At 29.3% G+C, this 26,832-nt stretch overlaps 2 long non-coding RNA genes across 4 annotated transcripts in view; one reads left to right on the top strand and one right to left on the bottom strand.

Annotated features, from left to right (window-relative positions):
* Nucleotides 1–26,832, top strand: part of LOC142320162 (uncharacterized) — a 262,225-nt gene that overhangs the window by 27,150 nt on the left and 208,243 nt on the right. The window lies entirely within an intron of this gene.
* LOC142320161 (uncharacterized) overlaps nucleotides 15,306–26,832 on the bottom strand; it is a 60,810-nt gene continuing 49,283 nt past the window's right edge. The window contains exons 2-4 of one of the 3 annotated variants that reach the window (XR_012755301.1): nucleotides 21,852–21,964; nucleotides 17,681–17,872; nucleotides 15,306–15,920 (exon numbers count right to left, since the gene is read on the bottom strand). This is a non-coding gene — a long non-coding RNA (uncharacterized LOC142320161). The remainder of the gene's footprint in view (nucleotides 15,921–17,680; nucleotides 17,873–21,851; nucleotides 21,965–26,832) is intronic. The other 2 variants (XR_012755303.1, XR_012755302.1) reach the window with 2 other exon arrangements.

Genomic DNA, 26,832 nt, shown 5'->3' with positions numbered 1-26,832 from the left:
TAATTTAAACAAAAGGCTGGTTTGTATTCATATAATTTTAATAAATGGAATTCAGAAATAATTTTAAATGGATTGAGACTTAAACTTTTTAAAACAGCATTTCTTTAATATCAGTTTGTATTAGATAGTTACAAATTTTACTGTGTTAATTCAATAAAAAATAATAAGAAACAAAAAAATATAAAAACTAATATAATTTTTTTTATCAATTTGAAACAAAGATCCGCTCATCCATTTTGTCTAATTTGAAATATACATTTAGATTTATAAAAAAAATATTGAGTTGTTAAAAAAAGAGAGACTGTAATCCAGTTACTGGTATGCAATCGATTATGATTTACTGAGCCTGAGGATTTAAAATCAATAAATTATTCTCGTTCTTATAGTTTACATGTTTAATTCCACTTGATTATATATTTATTATTTTATTTTCATTCTAGAAAATATGAAACATTAATTTATATCTTATTTTGTAAAAAAAGTTATGGAAAGCTGTTTGTAATATATATATGAAAAAATTTACTGGAATTAAAGTTGTTATTTATACGGCTTGTATATATCAATTTTATCAGTGCAGCTGTAAGGTAATTTAATATTTTTTCTATTAATTTTTTTTTTACTTCTTTATAATAATATAATTCAGTCATATTGTAAGTGTTTTTTGCATTTCAGATGATCTGGTATCTTAAAATTTTAGACGGTTCCTTCCTCCAGCGATATTAATTATCTTGTTTTACAACGTTTTTCCCCCGATAATTTTATATTTTACTTACAAAAAAAAAGGTAGCAGGTGTTGTACTACGTTATGAACTTACAGCTTCGCATCAATTACTCATCACATTATTCAAAATTAATTTAAGAACACATTAAGAATATTAGTTAAGTTATATAAAGTTTATAACAATGGAAATATTATTTTCAAAGTGTTTTGTGTATTGTAGCTCATTTTTAATGTAATATTTTTAAGCCTATTACGCGATTATTTTTTAAATAATAATAATAATAATAATAATAATAATAATAATGATTATATCCATACTATTATATAAAAGAGGAAAGGGTTTTTGTTTGTTCGGGATAAACAAAAAAAAAGAAACTGCTCAATTAATCGCAACCAAATTTTTACCCTTATTTCTTGGGATAACTGAAAAGGACTTTAGATATATTTCATCTCGAAAATAAAATATATATGTAGTAGTGGAGATTAACCGGTTGAAGCAGAAACTTTAATGAATTGAATTAATGAACTGTGAACTGTCAGTCTCTATCACTGTGTGAGCTGGGTTTGAATTGAATGATTCGAATGGAATAGAATTAAATTTACATTAAATAAAATAATATTAAAACATTTTTTGTTAACAATAATGCGCTTCTCGTGAGGACTGTGTGTGAGGCTAGAGTGGTGAGGTATGCGAGCACCTTATAGGTGGGTAGACCAATCATCACCGTTAACTGGTATGGTAACAAACGGGGAGCCCTTGGGGCGCTGTTTTGGGAGGTACAATGGGGTGCTCTTATAATATCTCTGCAAACAATCGTTCGATTTAAAAAATTTAAACGGGGTATTTTTTAGTAAATTGAAGGCTAACTTTTGAATCCATCGAGTATACTATCGATCTAATAGATCATGGTTATTCGGAAATGTGTGTATTTATATATATATAAAGTTTGTTTATTTGTTATCACATCATGCGAGAACGGACTGAGGAATCACTTTCAAATTTGCTGGATGCATTCGAGTTATCCCAGGGAAGGTTTTACGCCATCGATCGAGGCGTCGCTTGAAGGTTAAGATATTAAAATTTCTTCGCCTCCAAGGAGGGTGAAGTTCTGATTTTTAAAGATATCCATTAAGAAAAAAAATTATTAATCTTTTTATTTCATTATTATATTTTGTACCAACATGTCAAAGAAATAAGTTATGAATTTTTCGTCGTCAATGGTGTGAGTATTTTAACTACCATTGCTCTTATTACTCTATATTATTCTCACAACCGTGAGGATAACGTACAATGCGGGGTCAAAGAGGTGGAGCCCTCTGAGTAGATGGGAATGGCGACCAAAAGAAGATCTGCGGGTGTCAAGGGCACCGGTCCCTCTGGCAAACTGGGAATGGCGAGCGTAGCGAGCTCTGCGGCTATAGAGTAGTCCGCTTGATTCTGGGAGGCTCCGAGGAGTCCCCGACTGACTCGGGGTTCGCCTGGGCTAACCTGAGCCCCGAGGGCCCAGGTTCCTGCTAGACGGGCTGGCTAGTTATTTCTGTAATTACAAGCATATGCTCGCTCAGACACTGTAGACACAGATAAAAATTTATTTTTTATTTTTGTCACCAGAACTCTTAAATCCTCAACAAGTTCAGCCACGTAATTGAAATTATTAGTATGCAACCAAAAAATAATAATTAAGAAATATTAACTGTAAAATTTAATTATATTACAATCATAAAAAAATTGATGTTTCCAATAAAAATGATCATAAATATTAACAATAATGAAAGATGAAAGGAAGAGAGAGAGAGAGAGAGAGAGAGAGAGAGAGAGAGAGAGAGAGTGAGAGAGAGAGAGAGAGAGAGAGAGAGAGAGAGAGAGAGAGTGAGAGACATATGTTAAAAAGTAATATGTGATAAAAAGAAACTTTTTAAAACACAAGACCCTAACATGACCAATTTAGTTGACAGATTATTCTGTATGTTGTCGTCACTTCAAATGATTCATTATAGTTCAAGTACAAGTATACTGACAGCTGTAAAACATAGCAACGCGATCTCGTCTTCTTCAAGCGAACCGCAGACATAAGTTTAAAGCCATCATTAAGATAAGAAGGATTTTTCTTCTAAACTAAAATTTTATACAAAGTTACAACTACAAAAACTCATCTTTTATCAGTTTAGCCGTTTAAAATTTTACAGAGATCCGACCTAGCATAAAAAATGTATATCTAATATCATAACTCAAGTCTTAAAGTTCATATCTTGTAAAAAAAATCACGTAGCAATATTCCTATAATTATAATGAAATATAGAAGAATAAAATAACTATAACATACCTCAAATTTAGCTTTTTTTTTTGTAAAAAATAAATTACCTTAGTAAGAAATTTGTAATTTTTTCGCTTTAGATTAACTCTTTTTAATTTTGTTAAAATAGAAACATCCTGATAGTAATCTTATCGTGTGTATAGCTTATTAAGATTAAACAAAAAATCACTTATTTATTATTATTTTTTATAGAAATAAATAAGACAGGGGTAATAAATATTTTAAAATGCCTTCGGAAAGTCCGTGTGCTGTATGCTCTAGAATTATGTTTTGCATTCTGTTTTTCGGCGTTAACTTGGTTGCCCTGAGAATTCGTTATAAGAGCAAGATATCGGACTTTTTACCGCACATAAACCTGTAAGAAAAAAATAAAACATTTTCCTTTACACAGTAATGTCTGTTCAAAAACTAAAACCAAAAGACCATACCAGAAGGTTAGATTATTGTCAATGGTTTAAACGTTTTATTGACCAAAATTTCGTAGGTGTCCTTGACATTAGCGAAACTTGAAGTCTGGGTCGATGCGAGTAAAACGCGCTTTGTGCGTTCGATCTTTTTTGAAAATTAATTTATTGTGTTGTTTTATTAAATTCATTATCAGTTAACTAGTGAAAACAATCGCGGTTGGTTCCAACAAGATGGCCCAACAGTGCATACAGCTACCAGGTTAATGACTTTTTTTACGAAATGTCTTTGGTGAATGAATCATTTCGAGGGATTTTGCACGATCGCCTGATCTGACTCCCCCAGATCACTATCAATGAGAAGCAGCGAAAAAACAGTGTATCGCAACAAACCATGCACGATTGACCAACTAAAAACGCAATAACAGCATATTTACCAAACATTCCTATACATCAGCTGGTTAACGTATTTGAAAACAAATTGAAAAGTTTGCAGTGTTGCATTGATGTTGGAGAGGTCATTTTCAACACCTTTAAAAGTTATTCCAGTTATTGTAATATCCGTTTCTATAAAATAATGGAATAAGATTACAGAGTAATAATTAAGAAAATTTCGTCATTATTCTTCCATAGTTCCAGTGCACAGAATCTTTACGAACACTCTGTATATAATTATTTTTATAATCGAGAGAGTCTAGTGTACGTCTTAAAAAAATGGTTTTGTACATTTTTAAGTCTTTGATTCTTCTCTCTCAATTTGTTGTCTTGTGTATGATTTATTAAATGGCTTACTTAATTAGAACTTATGCTAAGAAAAGAGAATACTCCAATTTCATTTCCCCTTTTTATTTTTCAGCATCTCACTTTTCAGGAGTACCGATTACAGTAACAATACCTCTACTCTACGGTCAGTCGAGATCAGGGTCAGGTGTACATCTGCAGCACCGATTACAGTTAGTTTCATTGGATAATTGGCATAATCTAATTTTTTAATCATCTCAGAAAAATACATTTTTTAAAACGATTCCTTAAATTTCCTTTGAAATCTAAAAAGACAGTGTCACTTTTGTTGATTTTTTTCAGTGAGATGCAAACGTTAGATTATATTTGTGTGAGAAAATGCAAAGTTTTGTTTAGTTTGGTTTAGTTTTTTTTTTGTAAATTGGTTCGTACGTGGTAAAGATGTACAGTTTATTTGTAGGTCCATCTTGTATATATAATTTTAAGGATTACTACAGCTAGCTTTGATTCGAGGGGTTCATTTTCAAACTGTTGTGGACTCAACAATGCGACGTTGGGTCATAATGTTAAATATCACAACGAGAATCCAGCTTGGATTTTTTTTATTGATGAGGAGGGGGAATACCATTTACGTACGCCCCCAAGGGGACAGTGTCGGACTCGCAACAGGTTCCGCAAGGTGATTAAAGTGCATTTGTGTGCCTGTGCTCTACAGACTAAATCTAACCACCTCACCAGCTCCACCTACCGGGACCGGACCGGCAATTAAGCATTGCGCACCCCGGGAGGTGCCTTCGAGCTCATGGGATCTAGAGTCCCCATGCCTTATCACCAACGACCATCCGTGCAAGCACGGCACTCGGTGGCTCCGCAGAGGGCTGTCCTTCACCCCTTTGCTTCCCGGTCCTTATCTTCGCCTGTACACAGGACTTTGTAAACTACTCTGTCATTCCGTATCTCCGCTCTTGGTGTTCTAGTCAGTTATATGTTAATCTCCAGACCATTCTCTAGACTTCAGTTTTTATTTTCAGTATGTTTGCTGCGAATCTAGTTACCTGCTCCCATTCCTTCCTCCCTTTCAATATGTGAACTATTTTATCTTCCGGTTTGAGTCAGTTCAAGTTAAGATTCTTACGAGTAGTGTCCTTCACCTCATGCATTGGTACATTGTATGTTTTCCACCGTATCTACTGAGACAATATCGACAACTAGGGGAGTTTCTCCTCTTAAAACGAAACAAGTAAGCTTCAAACTCTCCGTGGCTTTTAAATGATGTCTTGGCATTTAAATGATGTTAAACTAATTTAATTTTAAGTTTTTTTTTAATTTTTAATAAAAACTAATTTTGTTTCTAGATATTTTCATATATTGATATGATTTTTGTTTTGGTTTAATAATATTATAATACTGTATTTTTCTGTCACGTTTTGGTCTGCTTTATTTAAATAAATAAAAGTGAAATTTCTTTAACGCATCTTAATGTTCAATCGACGTTATTTATATAGGTTATCTCAGAATTAAATTCCCTATAAATTTTATTTTCTCTTTTTTTTTTTACGGACAGTTTAATGAAGTTATTATCAGACTAAAATCCAATTTTTTTTTGTTTTACAATAATTTTCTTAAACATTACTAAAGATTCAGTTAAATAACCGATCTTATTTAATTTTTCAGGCTAAAACCATTAGAAACTATCAAATTTTCCCCCTTTATTTAAGTTCCAATGATGGTTGTTGGAACCACATCAGTAACAGCAGGTCGCAGGAAAGCTTAAATCATATGCCGGAATGACTCGGCAGTTACGGTTACATCATTCCCGTCAACATCTTCAAAAAGAATATGGCCCAATAAACATTTGGGGTAACTATTGCACCAGACTGTGCATTTAAACGGATGTAATTCTTTCTAATGAATAACCCTTATTTGCAGTTCTCCATTTTCGGAAATTTTGTTACCAAAGCCATTGAGATGAAAGTGTGCTTCATCACTCATTATCAAATTATCTACGAAGTTTTTATTTTCTCGTACAATTTCTTAAAAAACCTTTACTAGCATTCTGGCTTATTTTATAAGTTGTATTCTTTTGCGTTAAATTTAAAAATTTTGTTTTATTTATATTATTTTTTATAAAATTATATTTTTGTGATAAGACTTCTGTTTAATTGAATGAAGGAATTTTTTTTGCAGTTATATACGGTAAACAATTTTCACTAGCTATGTCATTTTTTAATAAATTTTTTAAACACTAATAAAGTACGAGTATTATAATATAAAATTGCTATTTTATATTAAAAAATTCTATTTTTTTAGCCTTTATCAAACTGTTTTAAATAGATGGTATCTATGTTAAGCTAGGGAGTAATTCTGAAACGAAGCGATTTCATTTGAATAGGGGCTATGTTGTACACCTAACTCTCCGTCACACCAGCACCAGGTCGGATTACTCGTGCGAAACCGGAAGCACTCGTTATTGTCTCAACAAGGACGCAACCATTCTGTCGTGCTTCCGCAATCAGGGATAGCGTAACATAACACAGTGCCCCTATCTTACATCTTGTCTGCTATTATTTTATTTTTTTTCTTACAATATACTTTGTAATTTTTAAATATAATATTATTTTATTTGTATACTTTTTACAGATAAGTTACGTTCAGTACGTACGTTTTATTTATCAGTATTACTCTCACAATAATGAGGATAACCAAAACTGTAGGATCACACACCCTGAGCGGCTAGTTATATATACTAGTATCTTTTCCCCAAAAATTTTCTATTTTCTTAATTAAATTTTATAACCTGATTTTGTGCTCTAAAAAAACATATTAAACAAACTCGAGAAATATTTCCCACTGATTTTACTGATTTTTTTTTTTGATGAACAATTTTTCAGTTTATAAATAAATCTAGTTCCAGTGGTGATCCAAGGGGGCCGTCGCCCCCTCCAAAAGTTCGAAGACCTTGGATTTTGAAAACTCAGTTGAAAAGAACTGAAACATGTACCATTACTAGACTGTCAAAGTACAGTATTTCTCATATTTAAAAATAGTTCAGAATGTAGTATGTATCCAATAAAAGTATATGAAATATTATATATCCAACCCAATTAGAAGAGAGTAGGAAAATGTGACCCCTTGCCTCATAATAACTCCTCACAAATTCAGTTGCTGGATCCGCCCCGGCCTGGTCCTGACTATTCAAGACAGCAATAAAAAAGTTAATTAATCGATTTCGATTATTAATTTATCCAACATTATTTATTAAAAAATAAAACAATTTGTAATCTAAGTTTGTAACAAATAAAAATTAATTTTTCGTCTTTGAAAATTAGAGCATAGTGTTATGCAGTCGATAATGACTAATTTTATTAATATGATTGTCGTACATGTTTAAATAAATACATCAGTAAATATGTTAATTGTTGTATATAGTGTAGCGAAGTTATTTAACGTGTTTAATTATATCATCGGTATGCATCTTAAATAGCTTTCAGATTTACATCTTTTAGATTTAACTGGATTATTAACGTATTACTATAGTGGAAAGTAAATCGAAACCTAGAAAATACTAAAGAAATGATTAAATTTTACTCTAATCAGCGAAGAAAATGCTTGGTATAGAAATATTTGTTAGTAACTAACTAGTTTCCTCCCTTTGTTAACATCACCAAGGTTGTTTTCACAAAAGCATTTTATTGTATTATATAATCACCATTACATACTTGCTTCGAATTCCTTATATTCTCATCTAATATTTACTATACAGTACGATCACGTGGCGTGACATTATTTAAATTGATAAAATATTGACTATTTGCTGAATGGTGAAATCGATTAATTTTTTAGGACTAGGTTACTTGTTACTGAAAAATCGTTCATTCAAAAATAAAAAAAATATTAGCAAAATCAGTAGGACATCTTTTTCGAGCTTGTTTAAAGTGTTTTTTTTTTGGGGCACAGATCAGGCTTTAAAAGTAATTTCGAAAAAAAAATTAATTTTTTGGAAAATACTAGTAAATAATTACTTAAGTAAATAATACTAGTCGCACTTCATTTTTTATATATAACCAGCCACTGAGGATTTGCTTCAATCGTCCTTCCCGTCTAGCCAGGGCATTCCGGTTCCTGGATCCCACTCTGTTCGTTATCCTCATGATTCTGAGAATAATACTGATAAGTAGTGTAAAGACTTTTCAAATACCTGAAAAAGAAACTAAATTATAAAAGACAGAATACTAGTAAATTACTCAGAACTTTAACGAGGAAAACTTCACCTCCAAGAGGGTTAGAGCCTTGATTTGTGGCTTAAAATTTTCCCTGCAATAACAAAAATGTTTCCTGATAATTTGAAAGCAGTCGGTTGGTTGTGGCGGTTACGATACAAACTTTCGCATTTATATATTAGATTTGGTTTTTAGGAAAATAAAATAAATTTAAGACTACCTTTAATGTTTTGCATCATTAAAAAGAAAGCGAACATTAAAACTTCAAAGTCATCAACAAAGGTATAATGACACGTTTTGTACTTAGTGTTTGTAGTTACTGGAGAGTTTTAGCATTAATTATGGGTTCTTGTAACTATTTATTTTGTCAATATTATTTTATTATAATATATATTTATTATTAATATTTTTTATAAAATAAAGTTAAAAATAATCTTCTTCTAACTGAAAGGTAAAACGATAATGCATAAAAAATCAGCTTCAGTTAAAAAAAAATAATAAACTCTTTTTAATTTGGCTCCAACTTCAAAATTGAGGATTAATGATGTCAATAAAATTTTTTTAAGAATATTGAAATCTAAAGAGAAATATTTTTCTTTTTTTTTTCAACGTGTAGTTCAGTTTTTTAGTCATTATTTAATACTTATAATTTAATTATACAATTTTTCGTTTCACCTTTATTTAAAATGTAGGATCACGAAAAAATTCCAATCATTTTAAAAACGAGCAATTTGTAAAATATTCAAACATGAAAAATCGGCGATTTCATAAAAATATAAAAGTTTAAAAAAATAACACGTATATAAATTGTTTCAGCTGTGTGTTACGTAAGACAATTTGGAATTTAGAAACAGAATTTTTTTAACCTGTTTAAATTTTTTTAATTTTTGTGCAAAAGTATTTTGAGTGTAAAAAGGATATGGAGTTTATAATTATCCAATTCTTGCCAAAAATGGTGAAAAAAAGGAAAATAATTTTTTATCTTCCTTTATTTCTTTCTCTTCCTTGTTAAAAAGGTGTTATTTTTTTGATGAAAAATTTTTTCATGGAAAAGTTTCGTTTTAATTTTTTCGATTAAAAAATCTTTTGTAGAAAAATTTCGTTTTAAATTTTTTTTGAGAGATCACCGTTTAGTGATCCCTCATTAGTACTTACTTTACAAAAAGATTAAAAAAGATCATTGCAAAACCGTTATTTGGTTAAGAATAAGGCTTACATATATTAAAAAAAGTAAAGAGTTGTATTAAGTTATAATTTAATATTCTCATCTTCACTACAAATTGGGTTTCTGCAGTCGTAAATAAAACAAAAAATCAAATATTATATATATATACCTAGTTTTTTTTTTTTTGTCTTCAGTCATTTGACTGGTTTGATGCAGCTCTCCAAGATTCCCTATCTAGTGCTAGTCGTTTCATTTCAGTATACCCTCTACATCCTACATCCCCAACAATTTGTTTTACATACTCCAAACGTGGCCTGCCTACACAATCTTTCCCTTCTACCTGTCCTTCCAATATTAAAGCGACTATTCCAGGATGCCTTAGTATGTGGCCTATAAGTCTGTCTCTTCTTTTAACTATATTTTTCCAAATGCTTCTTTCTTCATCTATTTGCCGCAATACCTCTTCATTTGTCACTTTATCCACCCATCTGATTTTTAACATTCTCCTATAGCACCACATTTCAAAAGCTTCTAATCTTTTCTTCTCAGATACTCCGATTGTCCAAGTTTCACTTCCATATAAAGCTACACTCCAAACATACACTTTCAAAAATCTTTTCCTGACATTTAAATTAATTTTTGATGTAAACAAATTATATTTCTTACTGAAGGCTCGTTTAGCTTGTGCTATTCGGCATTTTATATCGCTCCTGCTTCGTCCATCTTTAGTAATTTTACTTCCCAAATAACAAAATTCTTCTACCTCCATAATCTTTTCTCCTCCTATTTTCACATTCAGCGGTCCATCTTTGTTATTTCTACTACATTTCATTACTTTTGTTTTGTTCTTGTTTATTTTCATGCGATAGTTCTTGCGTAGGACTTCATCTATGCCGTTCATTGTTTCTTCTAAATCCTTTTTACTCTCGGCTAGAATTACTATATCATCAGCAAATCGTAGCATCTTTATCTTTTCACCTTGTACTGTTACTCCGAATCTAAATTGTTCTTTAACATCATTAACTGCTAGTTCCATGTAAAGATTAAAAAGTAACGGAGATAGGGAACATCCTTATCGGACTCCCTTTCTTATTAGGGCTTCTTTCTTATGTTCTTCAATTGTTATTGTTGCTGTTTGGTTCCTGTACATGTTAGCAATTGTTCTTCTATCTCTGTATTTGAACCCTAATTTTTTTAAAATGCTGAACATTTTATTCCAGTCTACGTTATCGAAAGCCTTTTCTAGGTCTATAAAAGCCAAGTATGTTGGTTTGTTTTTCTTTAATCTTCCTTCTACTAATAATCTGAGGCCTAAAATTGCTTCCCTTGTCCCTATACTTTTCCTGAAACCAAATTGGTCTTCTCCTAACACTTCTTCCACTCTCCTCTCAATTCTTCTGTATAAAATTCTAGTTAAGATTTTTGATGCATGACTAGTTAAACTAATTGTTCTGTATTCTTCACATTTATCTGCCCCTGATTTCTTTGGTATCATAACTATAACACTTTTTTTGAAGTCTGATGGAAATTCCCCATTTTCATAAATATTACACACCAGTTTGTATAATCTATCAATCGCTTCCTTACCTGCACTGCGCAGTAATTCTACAGGTATTCCGTAATATACCTAGTAAAGACAGAAATGTTACATTATTTTTAATGCAGTCACATTTCGTTGTGCTACTTAATAAACGCGCGAAAGATGAAACTATGGACGATATGAAACTTAATGACTATACGGATTTTTGCTCTTTTTGACAGCTTATCGCAGTAATTGAACGATTCCTTTAACCACCGGGACCACCGTTATGTATTGCTTCAGAGGAGATGAATGACAGTAGCGAGTGAAAATGTCTGACTGGAATTCGAACCCGGACCTCCGGATGAAAATCAGAGACGTTACCACTCGTGTCACGGAGGCCGGCACGGTTCCTTACTTAAGAATGTTATATCTTTGAAATGAGATTTTTTTTAAAACATCTTTTAAGTTAATAGTTTTCCTAGTTGTCTGCTTAGATTTGTGTTCTAATCTACCAACTGAATATATGTTTTTCTGGGAACTTCTTTCATTTTGTACCAAATTTAAGAAATTGAGATTCAATTAAATTGAATTAATAAGTATAAAATGGAATTATCCTTAGTAATTGATTACAGACCATTTAACCAGTTCATGTATTACTGTAATAACATTATTATAGATAGCATTGTTTTCAGGGATGGCATCAACTTCGTTGACATTTGACTACTGAGAAAATACTTTCATTATATCGTTTGTGCTTGTGTGTGTGCGCGCGCAAGCGCGTGTTTTTTTATATTTCTCATAAAATTTCTATGCAGTGCACAATAAATATACAAAAAATTTAGCGTTTAGTTTTATCAAGTAGTTTCTACAAAGAGCATCTGCCAAACGGTAAGGACTAACAGTTGGCGCTTTTCCCAACCGTTATACTGATTTTCATCTAGCGACTACCATTTTGAAACGAATACTTTTATGATAAATCGTTATATATATATATATATATATATATATATATATATATATTAACCTTTTCTCCTTATTTCAAGGAAAGGGTTCAGGAAACTTATAGTCAAATTTTATAAAAAATTGTTAATTCATCTGACCGTAATTGAGCGCTATAAACATAAAAACTGTATCTCTCTTCGCTAGGTCAATTAATCTTCATGTTCAAGAATCATTTACAAAGATTTTCTTTCTGAATGTTATAAATCTCTTTACTATTTTTCTTATAAGCACTGATGATGATTTTTTTTAACTGTTAGAATTCGTATGCTTTATTTTTAATTTTGGCTAGAAGTTTTGCAACGTACTCATATATATATTTCTGTCTCAGTAACCGTTTTCCTTGCTTTTTCATTGTGTTATTGGTAATAAGTGGTAATACTTTATAATATTTTGAGTGGTAGCGTCTCATTTTTTCTTTCTGAAAGTTCTGGATTCGAATTCCGATTATGGAAAAGATTTTTTCCGTATTTTTATACACTATCTTTAAACTTATTTGATGTATTGACAAAAATTAAAAAACAATAAAAAAATATGCGGTTTAAATTTTCCGTTTCTTTTTTCTGGCATCATATCTCTAAACCTATGCTGTAAGAAGAAAAGTACGTTAATCAGTAAAAACATAAGTTATATAGCCCATTTCTTGAATTCATGACCCAGGAACCCCTCGCACAAAAATGTTTGGGGGTAATTTTCTTACGTATGTACGTGTGTTGGAGCTTAATAACTTTTGAGTGAGTAACCAGTTTTATTTAAATTTACCACAGAAACTCGTGAATTTGGGTCAATTTGTTAGTAAAAGTGTGGGTTCAATCTCTAGGGGATGGAGGTATATAATTCCTATGGGATCAATTTTCTCTAAATACTACAAACATACCACTTTATATTAAGCTCAGTATATGCGTACATTGCTTCTCTTACCATTTAAAAAAAAACTTTGCCTCCAATTCTCCCGCCTCCTCAAAAATTGAAAAAAAGCTATCTTTTTATTTATTGCATATTTTTTTAGTACCGATTAAAATATCGATTTAAAAAGAATATTAATTTTTTGAATTTTTGAAATTTTTTCATTTATTATTATTTTTCCACTGTATAAGAATAAATAACCAATGCCAGAAAAGTATAACAACTTCGTTTTCAGCTTTTTTTATATTATTTTATACTAGTAATTTGTTGTGATTATTAGATGGCATTTGTTGATCATTGTCATCTTGATCAGAGAGATTTTTAAAAATTTACCACTTTCAATTGTTACATTTAAATATGTTATTCCAAGGTTAGGTTAGAAATAATTTTAAACATATGTTTTTAATAATCTTTTTTTAATTTCTGATTTTATTTTTTTGTTATTAAATTATTTACTGTAAAAATTTGTGTACAATCACAGTTTAATAATTGTTAAAATAAAAGATATGAAGTTGGATTTGAACCTATGTGCTTTCCCCTTGTGCGATCCAAATATTTCATTAATAAAAATTTTATTTGGCTATAACTCTGACCAATGAAAAAATAAGTACCACTTATTATGATATATCGTTGAAAATCTCTCAATGGGGGCTTATTATTACAGTTAAGAAAAAGTCCAAAATTCAATTTTTTGGATTTTGGACACTTTTGGTCCAGTCGATTGCAGTCAAAAGGGGAGGTGAACAACGAGATGTTACAATAGTCATAAATCCAAAATTTCAACATTCTACGGCTAATCGTTTTTGAGTCATGCGAGATACATATGTACGTACTAGTCGTTTTTGAGTTATGCGAGATACATATGTACGTACTAGTCGGTTTACATGACGTCTGTACTAGTCAAAATGGATTCCGGAATGGTCAAAATGGATATTTTCTTTGAAATCCGAAAACCGAAATTTTTCGCGAACAACATAAAACATTTGAAAAAACATGTTTTTTTCTATCGTTTTAATAAGGTTTCCGATTTACTTTCTTGACATCGTAGTTCTAGAGCTATGCCGCAAGAAGCAAAGTATAATAATCAGTCAAAAAATTGGGTATGGGTTTTTTGTATTTCTTAGGATTCATGACCCAGGGACCCCCAAAAATAAAAAAGTAGGGGTAATGTTCAACAGTCAATTTAGCAATTGTACGTGCATACGTAGGTAAATATGTATGGGTGTTCCTCAGTTTACTTCAGTTAGAAGGTTAATAATTTTTGACTGGAAAAAACGATTTTTTGAAATTTGGTTCGTGTGTATGGAGGAATTTGTTGTTAAAATTTGGGATCAATATCTCCAGAGTGTGGGATAGATAATTTGTTTGTGGTGAATTTTCTCAAAATTTTGGAAACATGATATATTAAGCTCAGTAAATGCATATATCTTTTAAAATAAAAATTCCCCAAATTTCTTCCCCTTTTCAAAAAATCGGGAAAATCTTTTTATTCATTACATATTTTTAAATGGATTTTTTAATGTTTTCCTAAGCATAGAAATAGTGTAAACAATCACGCAAAAATTTTTGGTGGCAATATTGGGGGAAGGAGAACCGATCAAAGTTTAAAAATGTGAATTTTTGGAATTAAAGATTTTTTTTATTTTATTTAAACTTTAAACAATATTGTAATAAAATTTCATCGTAATTTACCCGTAAAAAAGAAATCTTAGTTAACTTTTTATTGGTTGTACATTCTTCCATTTAGTTTCTTCCATTTAACTGAGTAAACGTAGATAAATCAAAAACATTTCTTGGGAGGTGATTTTGGGAGCGGGGAACAGAAAAAAAAATAGATTTTTTTGAATGTTTTAAACTTTTCACATGAAAAGTTTAAAACTTTTAGTATGTACCCACTATTATTCTCATGATAGTGGGTACATACCCACTATTATGAGAATAAACAATCAATACAAGTAAATTATAGCACCTTTGTTTTAGGTTTTTTACATTTATTTCACAAATTCTGTATTTTATTAGTCTAACAATTATCCATTTTATTTGGGTAGTCGTGGATTGCTGTCCATTCTGTTCACAAGAACAGAAGATTTGAAGTTATTAGTTCTGAACAACAAAGCCAGTGATCTACACCTGAACTATGAAGACTTTTATTTTAGTTAACTTCTCCAGATTTAAGCAACAATGGAAGTGTTTTTATTTGTTTATAAATTTTCTTTCTTTTTCTTTTTTTTTATAAACAAATACGTAAAAGACGAAAATACATTTTTAAGAATGTGTTCTATTTCTAAAAGTAAACTTATTATTAGAAAACATTATCTTAATAAACCTTTTTTTAGTAATAAAATTTTATACAATTTTGTAATTTTGTGAGCTACATATCTCTTTTTTCGTGGATTTTATTTATAAAGTACACGTAGTTTTTCTTTAATCTTAAAATTTCACTTAATTTTTTTTCTCCCACGTACAAGATCAATATTAGACGTGGTAGTTGAATTATATTCTCAAATGTTTCAGCTTCTGTTTTTTCTTATTATGTCAAAGATAGATAAGAGAAACAATCATTCTTCTAAAGGAGAACAGAAGAGTAATGTATCGAATAACTCCTGTCTTGGAAAAGTACCTCGGTTAAGTTGAATTACTTATGTAATTAGGTGCTGATTCAATTATTTAAATAAAATTCCTTGAATTATTATCAATAGAAAACTAAATTTATTATTGTTTTTGTTTTTTTAAAATCACAAATATATCAATGATAAATGATTTATAACAAGAAAATGTGTGTCCTCAAGGGTTGTAACGAGACGAGACTGCCTGATTCTAATCGGAGTCGGCTTGTATAGTAAAGATAGAGACGAGTAAACCATCAGGAGCTGTGTGTATCGTACAGAGCCGAGTGAACTGTCAGGAGCTGTGTATCAACATAATTCCTACAAAAAATCATATGATGATTTTTTTATAATGTTAAAATGAAATGTTACAACAATAATATGATAATGATAATGCTACGATTATATAATGATTTTTTTTAACAGTTTAAATAAAGTTACCGCCAGTATATTACAGACAATAACATGATTAGAAATTACAAAAGGTTATATACATAAATATAATGTATAATATAAATATGATATACAAATATGTAAATTAAATTTTGAATGTTAATATAATTATGTATGTTGACAATCATGTCATAAGAATATAAATCAAATGAAATTGCAATAATGTAGAATGAAAATGATTACATCAATAAAAAATATTACTTAAATCGACCACTTGAGATTGTTAACAGGCTAAATTTATGCAAGTCTTAGACCTCTGCCCGCCATGACATCATAATTAGATGGATACAAAGAATCGGTAGTGGTAGTAGTACATTATTTAAACCGATGTAGTTCAGTTCGTTTGAATGTTTTGATTGTGACCTTACATCTTGATAAGGACCACATTTGTTATTATCAATATCATTATAGTTTGTATTTTTTAGTATGTAACGAATTTAAATTTATATTAATGTTAAGATTCGGTTTTGGTACACGCGATTTTCTTTGTTGTGAATTGAAGGTTTTCGGTGGCATCCGTAGGTCCTATGTAAAATCAAATCGTTGATTTTTAGGGCTTATAAAAGAGTATTTCCTTTTCAGATACCGTATATGTTTATGCTTCGATTGAGGAATATCCTGTTCGAGATAATTTACGCGATCTATTTTGATAAATACTGTCACTTTATTGCGACAGATAGTTATGATCATCATTGATATTTGAATGATCTAGTTTATTCTTAGAATATTGTGAATATTGTTTATTATTATTATTATAAAATTTTGTGATCGATACTCTAGCTTGTGGTTTCTTAGTAACAAAATGTCTTTCGAAGTTTGATCATTGTTGTCTCATCTGGTTTTGTTGTACCCAAAAAGCATGAATCATTGTCCTTTAACTTTCATTCGATTATTTTTTCTTTCTTCATTCTTTTTTCTTTACATTGCCAACACATGACATGCGTGATTGAATTCTACGAATTTTTTTTTTCTGTTTCTTAACAATAAGTACTAATTTAAGATTTATTACTTTCTAATTTAGAATCATTAAATTTGTCCAAATGACAGTGTATTGTGTTTCTTAGCACAAAACTTACATAGATTTTTTTAATAACACTGATTAATGATTTAACACTTATTTAATTGTCCGCAGACAATAAGAACAACAATAATATTATTTCCCAAAAAGGCCTGACGATCATCAATGGACAGGTTTAAAAGTTCCTTACATTGATGTAAGTAATGGTCTGAATTACAGAATGAACATTATGTCCTATATTGTTTATTAGGATTTAAATTAAAGCGTTTGGTTGTATTTTTATAACGTTGTTCTTTGGTTTCCGTTTTGTATTTGTTTGTTTGAAGTGAAAGAATTAATATTTTCTAAAAGTTGTCTGGAATTAAAAAAACTCGATAAAACCCTTAGGGATGAGAATCCTTTCATTTGATAATTTCTCATTCCATAGTCTTGAAGTGTTATAATCCTACTTAGATGTTAAATTGGATATAGATGGACTTATAAATTATAAATTCGTAATTATAAATAATCGAAATTAATGTCAGTAGTAATATAAAAAGTAATAAAACACAGGAGGATTTAAAAAAATAATAATTTAATAAAAAATAAAGTACAGGCAGAGTATACTTACAGATACTATGCGTTAATAGTAAAATTACATCTTAATATAAGCGCACGTACATAACACATGGTGTTAAAGTTCCGATAGAAAATATTAAAACGTTGAAGGCGTGTTAAGTTACAAAAAAATGAATGAACTTACAGCCGTGCACAGTCAAGGTTAAGGACGGCAAAGCCTGCTGTTCAATAACTAACCCCACGTCTGAAAATAAGAAATTAAAATAAACCATTTTCTGTTAAACCTGTAGCTCAATTCATAGTACTCGATTATTAAATGTTAATGAAGATAATATAAAATAAATCATAGTTTAAAATTGTAAAAATTTAATGTTAATGATGAAGATATTAAGAATAAGGATATTGATTTGCTAAATATTATTGATGGTAGTATAGGAAGTAACGATACTACTAATAAATAAGAAGAATTGTGTAAATAATGAATGCATACGTCAAACAATTATGATGATAAAAATAAAAATAAAAGTTAACAAGTCGTTGAAAAACAAGAAAAATGACAAAAATAATAAAGGGAGTTCTGGTAAGAAAAGTAATACTAGTAAAAAAAAAAGGAAAGGTAAAAAGGTTAAGAAGAGAACAATAATATAATATAATATTTATTATTAATATAATATTATCAAATATGTTAGTAATAAATGCGATGATTGTAAAATAATTTGCGAATTGAAGAAATATGTATTTCTTCAATTATAATACTCAGGTATTAGGTCCAACCAAAAGACATCTTCATAATAAACATTAGTATGAAGATGTTTAGAATTATTAATGATTACTGATTTTGATATGTTTAGAATTTTAAGATCTTACTGAATACATATTTACTATACAGAGATATTGCTAATTATTATTATAAATACGTATTATATTTATTTTAAACAATCCCAAGGGAGAATTCTAACAAGAGCAAAAAAATAATTCTTCGCATAATAATTTTAAATGAAAAAAAAAAAAATGTTATCGCCAATGACATTGAACTTGAATCATACTGTATATATTAGAGGTATTAAATGCTTTAAATTCTATGAATTATGTAAAATATATTATTAAATGAACTGTTACTTTAAAATCAAGATGAATGAATGTAAATGAAGTGTCTTCTTGTACAAGAATGACATGCAAAATCTAGATTTAAACGAAACGAACTGACCCGACTATTTTTAATAGAGTAACCAATTTCCAAATTATTAGAATAATAATTTACATAAAACGTAAGATTAGATGATGTACAAAATAACCTATAACAAAATTTAAAGAATGAATGAAATATGTAGAATAAAAATGCGTTCATGTGTTACTTGCAAATATACTTTACTTTCCTAAAGATTTCATATATTTTTATATATGTATTTGAATACGTTGTGTAATAATTTAGAGAGTTTATGTATATATATATATATATTTTTTTTTTACTTAAAAATATTGTCTTTATTATCTCTGGGTTAACCAATCAACTATACAAACTTATAAATTAAATACACTACGTTTCACTTAGAATTCTCTAAGCTTCCTCAGGTGACAATACACTTTCATACACACATCATACAAAATTCTCTTACAGTATGTAAGAGAATTTTCCTCGGGTGACAATACACATTCATACATACATCATACATAATTCTCTGCGTACTGTGAGAGAAGTATGTAAGAGAATTTTGTATGATTTGTGTATGAATGTGTATTGTCACTTGAGGAAGCTTAGAAATAGAGAATTCTAAGTGAAACAAAGTGAATTTAATTTATAAATCTTTTTTGATAGTTGATTGGTTAACCCAAGAGATTAAAATAAAGACTGTATTTTTAAGAAAAATATGTCTTATTATATTTAATTTTATCCAATCAAGAGGAAAATAAATTACATTTAAGTTAATATTTATATATACATATATATGTAAGCATGTATTAAATCGTTTTAATTGCAATGAATTGTAAAATGATAGAAGTGAAGAAAGTTTTGTAACAGACAAATATTATAAGTATAGAAATTTAAGTAATTTCTTTTAATTATTAATCATTTAAAAATATTAATCAATGCACATAATATTAAAAAATATTACGAAGAATTAATTTTAATGAATAAAGTAATTTATTATGAATGAAAATGTTCCAACTTGCAATCACGTTACGAAAATTGCGATCCTAGTATAATATCTACAAAAGATTTGTTTAATGAAATATTTAAAGTATCAAAATATTATTTGAATCAATTGCAAATAATGCCAAAATTAAGCAATTTAAGAGAATTTGAGAATATTTTTAAAGTTAGTCGTAGAATTGCAAATATTATATACTTTTTGGAAATGCCTGTAGTTATTACTAGTTTTAAAATACTACAATGCAAAATGTACAGTATATATTTGCTCAGCAACTGATCACGCTGGATGATGAAAGTTTTGAAATCATAACATCAATGTCTAGGCGGAGGGAAGTGGTGTATTTCACAAATATGAGTATAAAATAAAATAAGGGAAATTACAATTTTTATTCCTCCTATCTGTTTTTCAGAACTGATTGAATAGTTTTTATAGGTAAATTTATTGTCCGCGTCCGTTATTGAGAATTATTTTATACATTAATACCACTATAAAACTCCTGTCGGGGAATCTAAAAGTGTCCGTTATTAGGAAGTTCCACTGCATATATCATAATTACATTTTTTTATTTAATACATATAATATATGTATATTTTTTTTGTAAATTGATAAAGAAAAAACTAAATTTTCAACTCACATTATTTTACAACCAGTTTTCAAAATATAAAATGTTGAAAAATACAGGGAATTTCATAATGTTCTTCGGAGTTTCGAAAATTCATTAACAAAAAACTATTTCACTTATAACAATAAAAGAAGTATTGTACGAAAGAGTACTTCAAATAGTTTTTTCCACATATAATAGGCAGTTAGTAAACCATTTGCTCGCTAGGCGTCGACAGTAGAGAAAATGGCTGCCACGGGAAGCGAGAAGTCGTTTTGTGTGTTACAATTTCACTTGTCAAAGTCTGTAATTTCTGTGCAACGTGCGTTTCGGTTGAAATTTCATAAGGAGCCACCAAGTGACAATTTAATTCGTGCATGGTATAAACAATTCAATGAAACCGGTTGCTTGTGCAAAGAGAAAATCAACTGGTCGTCCATCAACCTCATAAGTCAATGTCGAACGTGTGCGTGCAAGTTTCATTCGCAGCCCGTCAAAATCGACTGCGGCTGCAGGCAGAGAATTAGGAATTCCGAAAACAACAGTGTGGAGAGTTCTCCGTAAACGTTTATTATGCAAACCGTACCATCTTCAATTATTCCATCGTCTTTCTGATGGAAATAAAACACGTAGAGGCTCGATTTTTGTTTACAATTACAGGAAAAGATGTTTGATGAAGGTTTTCTAAACAAGATAATTTTGAGCGATGAAGCTACTTTCCATATTAGCGGCAAAGTAAATCGTCATAACGTGCGAGTTTGGGGAACCGAAAAAACCCACACGCTTATGTGAAACACGTACGGAATTCTCCGAAAGTAAACGTTTTTTGTGCATTTTCATAACGAGGTTCGACAGTACCTTAACACATTACCTCGGCGCTGGAGAGGACGTGCGTCTGAAGAAGACCAACACATTATGCTGTGGCCACCAAGATCACCAGACCTCACGCCATGTGATTTCTTTCTCTGGGGTTGCGTTAATGATAAGGTGTTTATCCCACCAATGCCGCACGATATCGCTGAGCTAAAGGATCGCATAATCAATGCAATCAAATCTATCGAAAATGACATGTTAGAACGAGTTTGGCAAGAGCTAGCTAGACTTTCGTGTTGATGTGTGCCGTGTCACCAGAGGAGCACATATTGTACATTTATAGATTTTAACAAAAACTGTTTGAGTTCCTGCATCACCTCGTATAACTTTCATTTAGGTAAGTAAAATACTTTTTTTGTACTGAATTTTTGTAACTCCTAAGAACATTATGAAAAGCCCTGTGGATACAGACGTATAAAATAATTATACGTCTCTATCCACTGTTACTCAGTGTGTTTATAATGTTTTGAGTTTGTTTTTTTTATTTCTATATTTTATAACGAATGTGAAGTTTTATTTTTTATTCATAACTTTTGAATGATTGTTATGAAATAGAATTTATAATAGTTTTATTGTTGCTTTAATATTTAACTTACATCTCAATTTTAATTATTTTTACTTTCAGTGTAAGGTTTTTTACTTGTGTTAATATTAAATACTTAAGAAATTCCACTTGAGGATTGCAGTTTTGATTAATGATGTCCAAATACTGAAAAATTTGAATTAGATCAGTTACCAAAGGAATTTTATAAGTTATTTTTTTATAAAAAAAATTTTAAATATTGATTTGGTTAATTGGCTAAATTTTTATGGTTACCGTAGACAGTTTTCTAAAGATAAAGTACATCATAGAAGATATCAAATCATTCTATCATAGTAGAATAATAGATGATTGTAATCGATTATCTTTTTTATTAGCCTTTGAGACCAGAAAAGTTTTTTTTAAATTTATCCGTAATATATTTTAAACACATTCACTTTATCTTTGAATATAAAATTAATGAATATACTATTAGCTTTTTTTAGCTAAAGCAGATTAAACCCTGCTATATTAATTTCTAATATAAATAAAAATGTTAATTTTATTTAATTTATTGAACTGTATTTAGTGTGATGCAGAATGGATTTATTTTCCCAAAAGTAAAGAAGAAATAAATGAAGCACAAGAATGATGAATGATTCATTCAACACAATCATTCAATCATTCAACACATTCATTCCAATCATTCAACACAACAAGTTGAATGATCTGTGTAGTGGTTAGCATCCGATCATTCAAAGATGTTGCTTCTAAATCAGATGGTCCTAGGTTTAATTATTGGTGATATTTTTTCACCTACAATTTTATCTTATCTATGCATTGCTTGTCTTAATCATCGTACTAAAGTAAATTAAAAAATTAAAATGCAATGGACTTTGGGGATTATTATTTAAACAGGCAAGGGTGTTATGTCTGTATAGCTACTTTTCCTTTTATAGTTTAAAAAAAATTTATTAATACGTATTTTATAAAATACATGTTTGTCGGATAATAATCTATTAGCTAGTTTTAGCCTTTGTTCCTTTCAAAAGTCATTGTTTCTGTAATAATGCCTTTTGGATTTAGTAATTATCATACCTGACAAAGCATTCCAGCTTAATTTTTGCGAATGGGAAGAGTTTAATGTAACGTAAACATTGTAGTTTGTTCCATTGATTTGAATGAACGGTTATCAGGAAAGATTCATCCAAAATTTTCTACGGCACATATTTGGAATACCTCCAGCAAAAGTTAAATTTTGTACTTAGATTCCCACATCATGCAATTGTAAAATTGGCATTCTGTGTTAGGGTTATTGCGGTTATTGCTGTTATTTTAATCATAAACAATAAACCTATGATACATTGGAAATTTCCTTTTTGGTGACACAGTTTGGAAAAACTTGTAAATTGACATTATTATAGAAAAAACAATTTTTGTAAAAAAAAAAACTTGCAGAACGGTTAAAACACGAAATCTATATAAAGTATATGGGTTTTATAATCAAATATTTAAACTTCTTTAATTATTGTATATCTTTAAAGAGTAAAATTGTAAGGTAGCTGCACATCCTGGGAGAAAGTGGATTTCTCACACCCACACAAACAGGCACAATTCAACATTACATCGTGCGATCTATAAACATTACATCATTTATAAATGATGTATTCTTGTATAAACCATTTAGTAAAACAATGAGACCCACCTTATAATCGCATTGCTTTTAATTAATTCTGAGTTTATTAAAAAGTATACTAAAACAGTGTTAGTGAGTAACACTAATTCTACGCATAAAAAATCTGATGTGGATACCACATAACTTCCTTGTACGCCTACTAAATTACATATGCACATACACATTTTTTTAATAATCGAAGGTTAATAATTATTAATAAATCATTATATTTAAATTAAAAAAAAAGGAAATGAAATCAGATTCGAACCTATGTGCATTCCCCTTGTGCGATCTAAATATTTCATCAGTTAAACTTTTATTTGGCTATAACTCTGAAACCAATGAAAATAAATACCACTCTTATGATGTATCGTTGAAAAGCTCTCAATGAGGGCTTATTACTGCAGTTAAGAAAAAGTCCAAAATTCAATTTATTTTTGGTTTTTGGGCTTTTTGGTCCAGTCGATTGCAATCAAAAGGGAAGGCGAACAACTAGATGTTAGAATAGTCCTAAATAAAAAAATGTTGATTTAACCGAGATACACTCATACGTACGTACGTAGTACAGATATCACGGGGAAACTAGTCAAAATGGATCCAGGGATGGTCAAAATTGATATTTCAGTTGAAATCTGAAAACCGAATTTTTTCGCGATCACAATACTTTTTTTACTTCGTACAAGGAAGCAAAAAAATTAAGTTGTTTGGGAGGAAAATTGTCATGTCGTGAAGGTTAAGGTGATTCAGTAGAAGTAGGTAATAGAGCTCTGCATTAAGTTATAGTAAAGTGAGCAATTGTAGTTGATGCACCGCTGTTCTTTAAATTGAGCTACATCCTGTGATTTAATTTATAACATTATCTTCTTCTTCCTTTCATAGTCATCATCTTTGAAGTTAAAATATTTATATTTAATTTATTTTTACCGTTGCCTTTTTTAAATTAGTTTTAAAAGTATTTTAATAATTAAAATATCAAAAAAAAAAAATAATAATTATAGAGTATAAATAAATATTATTGAGTCTTTGCGAGTTCTAAGTTTCGAATAAATTTAAAGAAAATATAGATTAATATTAACAATATTAAAATTTAAAAGCAGAAAATATTACATTACTTTTTCATAAAGTTTTTTCAAAGTTATTTCAATAATAAAATTAAAACTTCTAGTTAGAAGCAACTTTTATAATAGAAATGTATCAAGCCAATTAAAATTATTTAACTAACTGAAAGCATTAACTCAAAAATTCAAGGAAAACCAATTTGAGAAATAAAATTAATAATAATAGCACTGATTATTTTATGAAGAATATAAATTATTGATATGTAGTCGAATACGTTTTTATTTTTATTGTTCGGGAAAGATGATACATATTAAGATCACTTAAGACATTACATTGCCATTTTTCTACAGATTACGTTAAGAGCAGACCAATATTCTGCCACGTTGTTAAAATATAAACTTAATACTTTTAATATTCTATTATGCTTACATTGGTCATTTAAAAGGAATTAAAACAAATAAAGATGTTAAAAACAAATAACATTTTCGGAATATTGTTAACTGGTACTTTAAAATTAAGGTTGATGTACCATAAGCGAGTTGAAAGTTTGCCCCTTCGCCTTCTGCTGTATTATTCTGCTGTAGTCATTGTATTATACTAGTCTGTTGAGATTGTATTTTATATACAAATGTGTCATATTATCAATATTCAGAGGATGTAATCTGATTAGATAGTATTATATACCCCACTTGCCCGTCCCGTCAAAGCCAGCTGACATTTGGGTTGACAATTACAGACGCAAAACTTCAGCTCAGTTAGTGTATTGATGTAGAAGTATGATTTATAAAGCATAAAGAGTTAGAATAATATTTATAGTATCCTTCCTCGTAGTAGTTAAGAGTATTTTTATTATTTATTTACTTTTTTAAATTTATACCATCAAAACAAACATGTCAGTTAGCGAGCAAGATTTATGAGAAAGGAACGGTTGGTAAGTGTATAATAGGAAAGATATTTTTGGTAAATTTAGACTGGTGTAAAGTACTATAAGGAAAAGATGAAAAAAGGAGAAAATATGTTGATTTTTCATTAAATTTTTAAGTGTCGACTCTTAGAAATAAAGCGAAATTGAACTCGGGAAATTAGTTGAGAAATAAATGATTTTTTTTTAACTTAACTGTGCGGATTTGATTCTACAGATTAGAAGTTAGAGATTTAAATTAAACTATAAGTTATTATTTTAGGTGTAATGTGTTCGTAACAGAAAGAGTGGCTGGCAAACACTACGACTTACCGTCCAACATCTTAAAGCACCAATACAGTGGCCAACATTATTATAACGTAATAAGATTTCTGTTACATTATACACCAGTGTTAAATTGTTATTGTAGTAGAGAATAATATTATAAGAGATCTTTTCAATCATTATCACAGGTTTATTCTCCTTCGAGACATTATAGCAACAGTTCATCTCAACGAAAGAGGATGCTGACTTTTTATAGGACATATTTTTTGACTAAGGGAAACGCTTATTGAAGAAACAAATCTTTCCTGAGTTATTTAAAACGAGTACATGAGGAATAAAACTACAATATCATATTAAAGTTTTAACTATTCAAATTTTTACTAAGTAAAATTTATTTATTTAGTGACAATGTTGCGAAAATTAGCATATACATGTGAATAAGTATATATAAAACCCTACTGAAATAAATAGGAGAAAAACTGACTTTTAAATGTCTTTGTTTAAAATGTTACCAATACAAAATCTTCAGTAAAATATTTTATACACAAAATATGAAAAAAAATCAATAGTAAAAAAATTTAAAGATCTAGGGAAATAGTCCGGAAAAATTAATGGGCAAAAAAGCTAACAAAACCAGATACAAAAATATAAATTTTCAATTGATGAAGGATATGTACAATAAAAACAAAAATTAGACATTGCAAATTGTTATTATACCGAGTTTATAGAGTAACTGGAAAAGGAAGCAAGGAAAATTCTGAGTAAGATTTTAGGATTTAAAGATGAAGAAGAAAGTTGTACAAAAAGAAGTAATCAAATACATTTAGTAAAAAAAAGTAATGTTTTGTGGACATTTAATCTGAATGCATGAGGACAGATTAACTAAAAAAATAAACAAGAAATGGATAAAAGAACTTAAAAAAAAAAGAAAAGAAAAGGGTATATATAAAATATTTTAGAGGAAAAATTAAGAAATTTTAAGGGTTTCCAGGAAATAGTAATGAAAAAGACCAAGAACACCTGGTCCAAAGAAAGAAAGAAAATATTTAATGACATAATATTGGTGGAAGAGAAAAGATGAGAAGAACTCGCAAAGTTATTTTACAAACAAAAGAAATTGGCTACAGAAGAAGAAGA

Source organism: Lycorma delicatula, chromosome 2 (genome assembly GCF_047948215.1).
Source record: "Lycorma delicatula isolate Av1 chromosome 2, ASM4794821v1, whole genome shotgun sequence".
NCBI classification, from domain to species: domain Eukaryota; kingdom Metazoa; phylum Arthropoda; class Insecta; order Hemiptera; family Fulgoridae; genus Lycorma; species Lycorma delicatula.
Note: the sequence above shows the minus strand (reverse complement) of the source record. Positions and strands in the feature narration are given on the sequence as shown.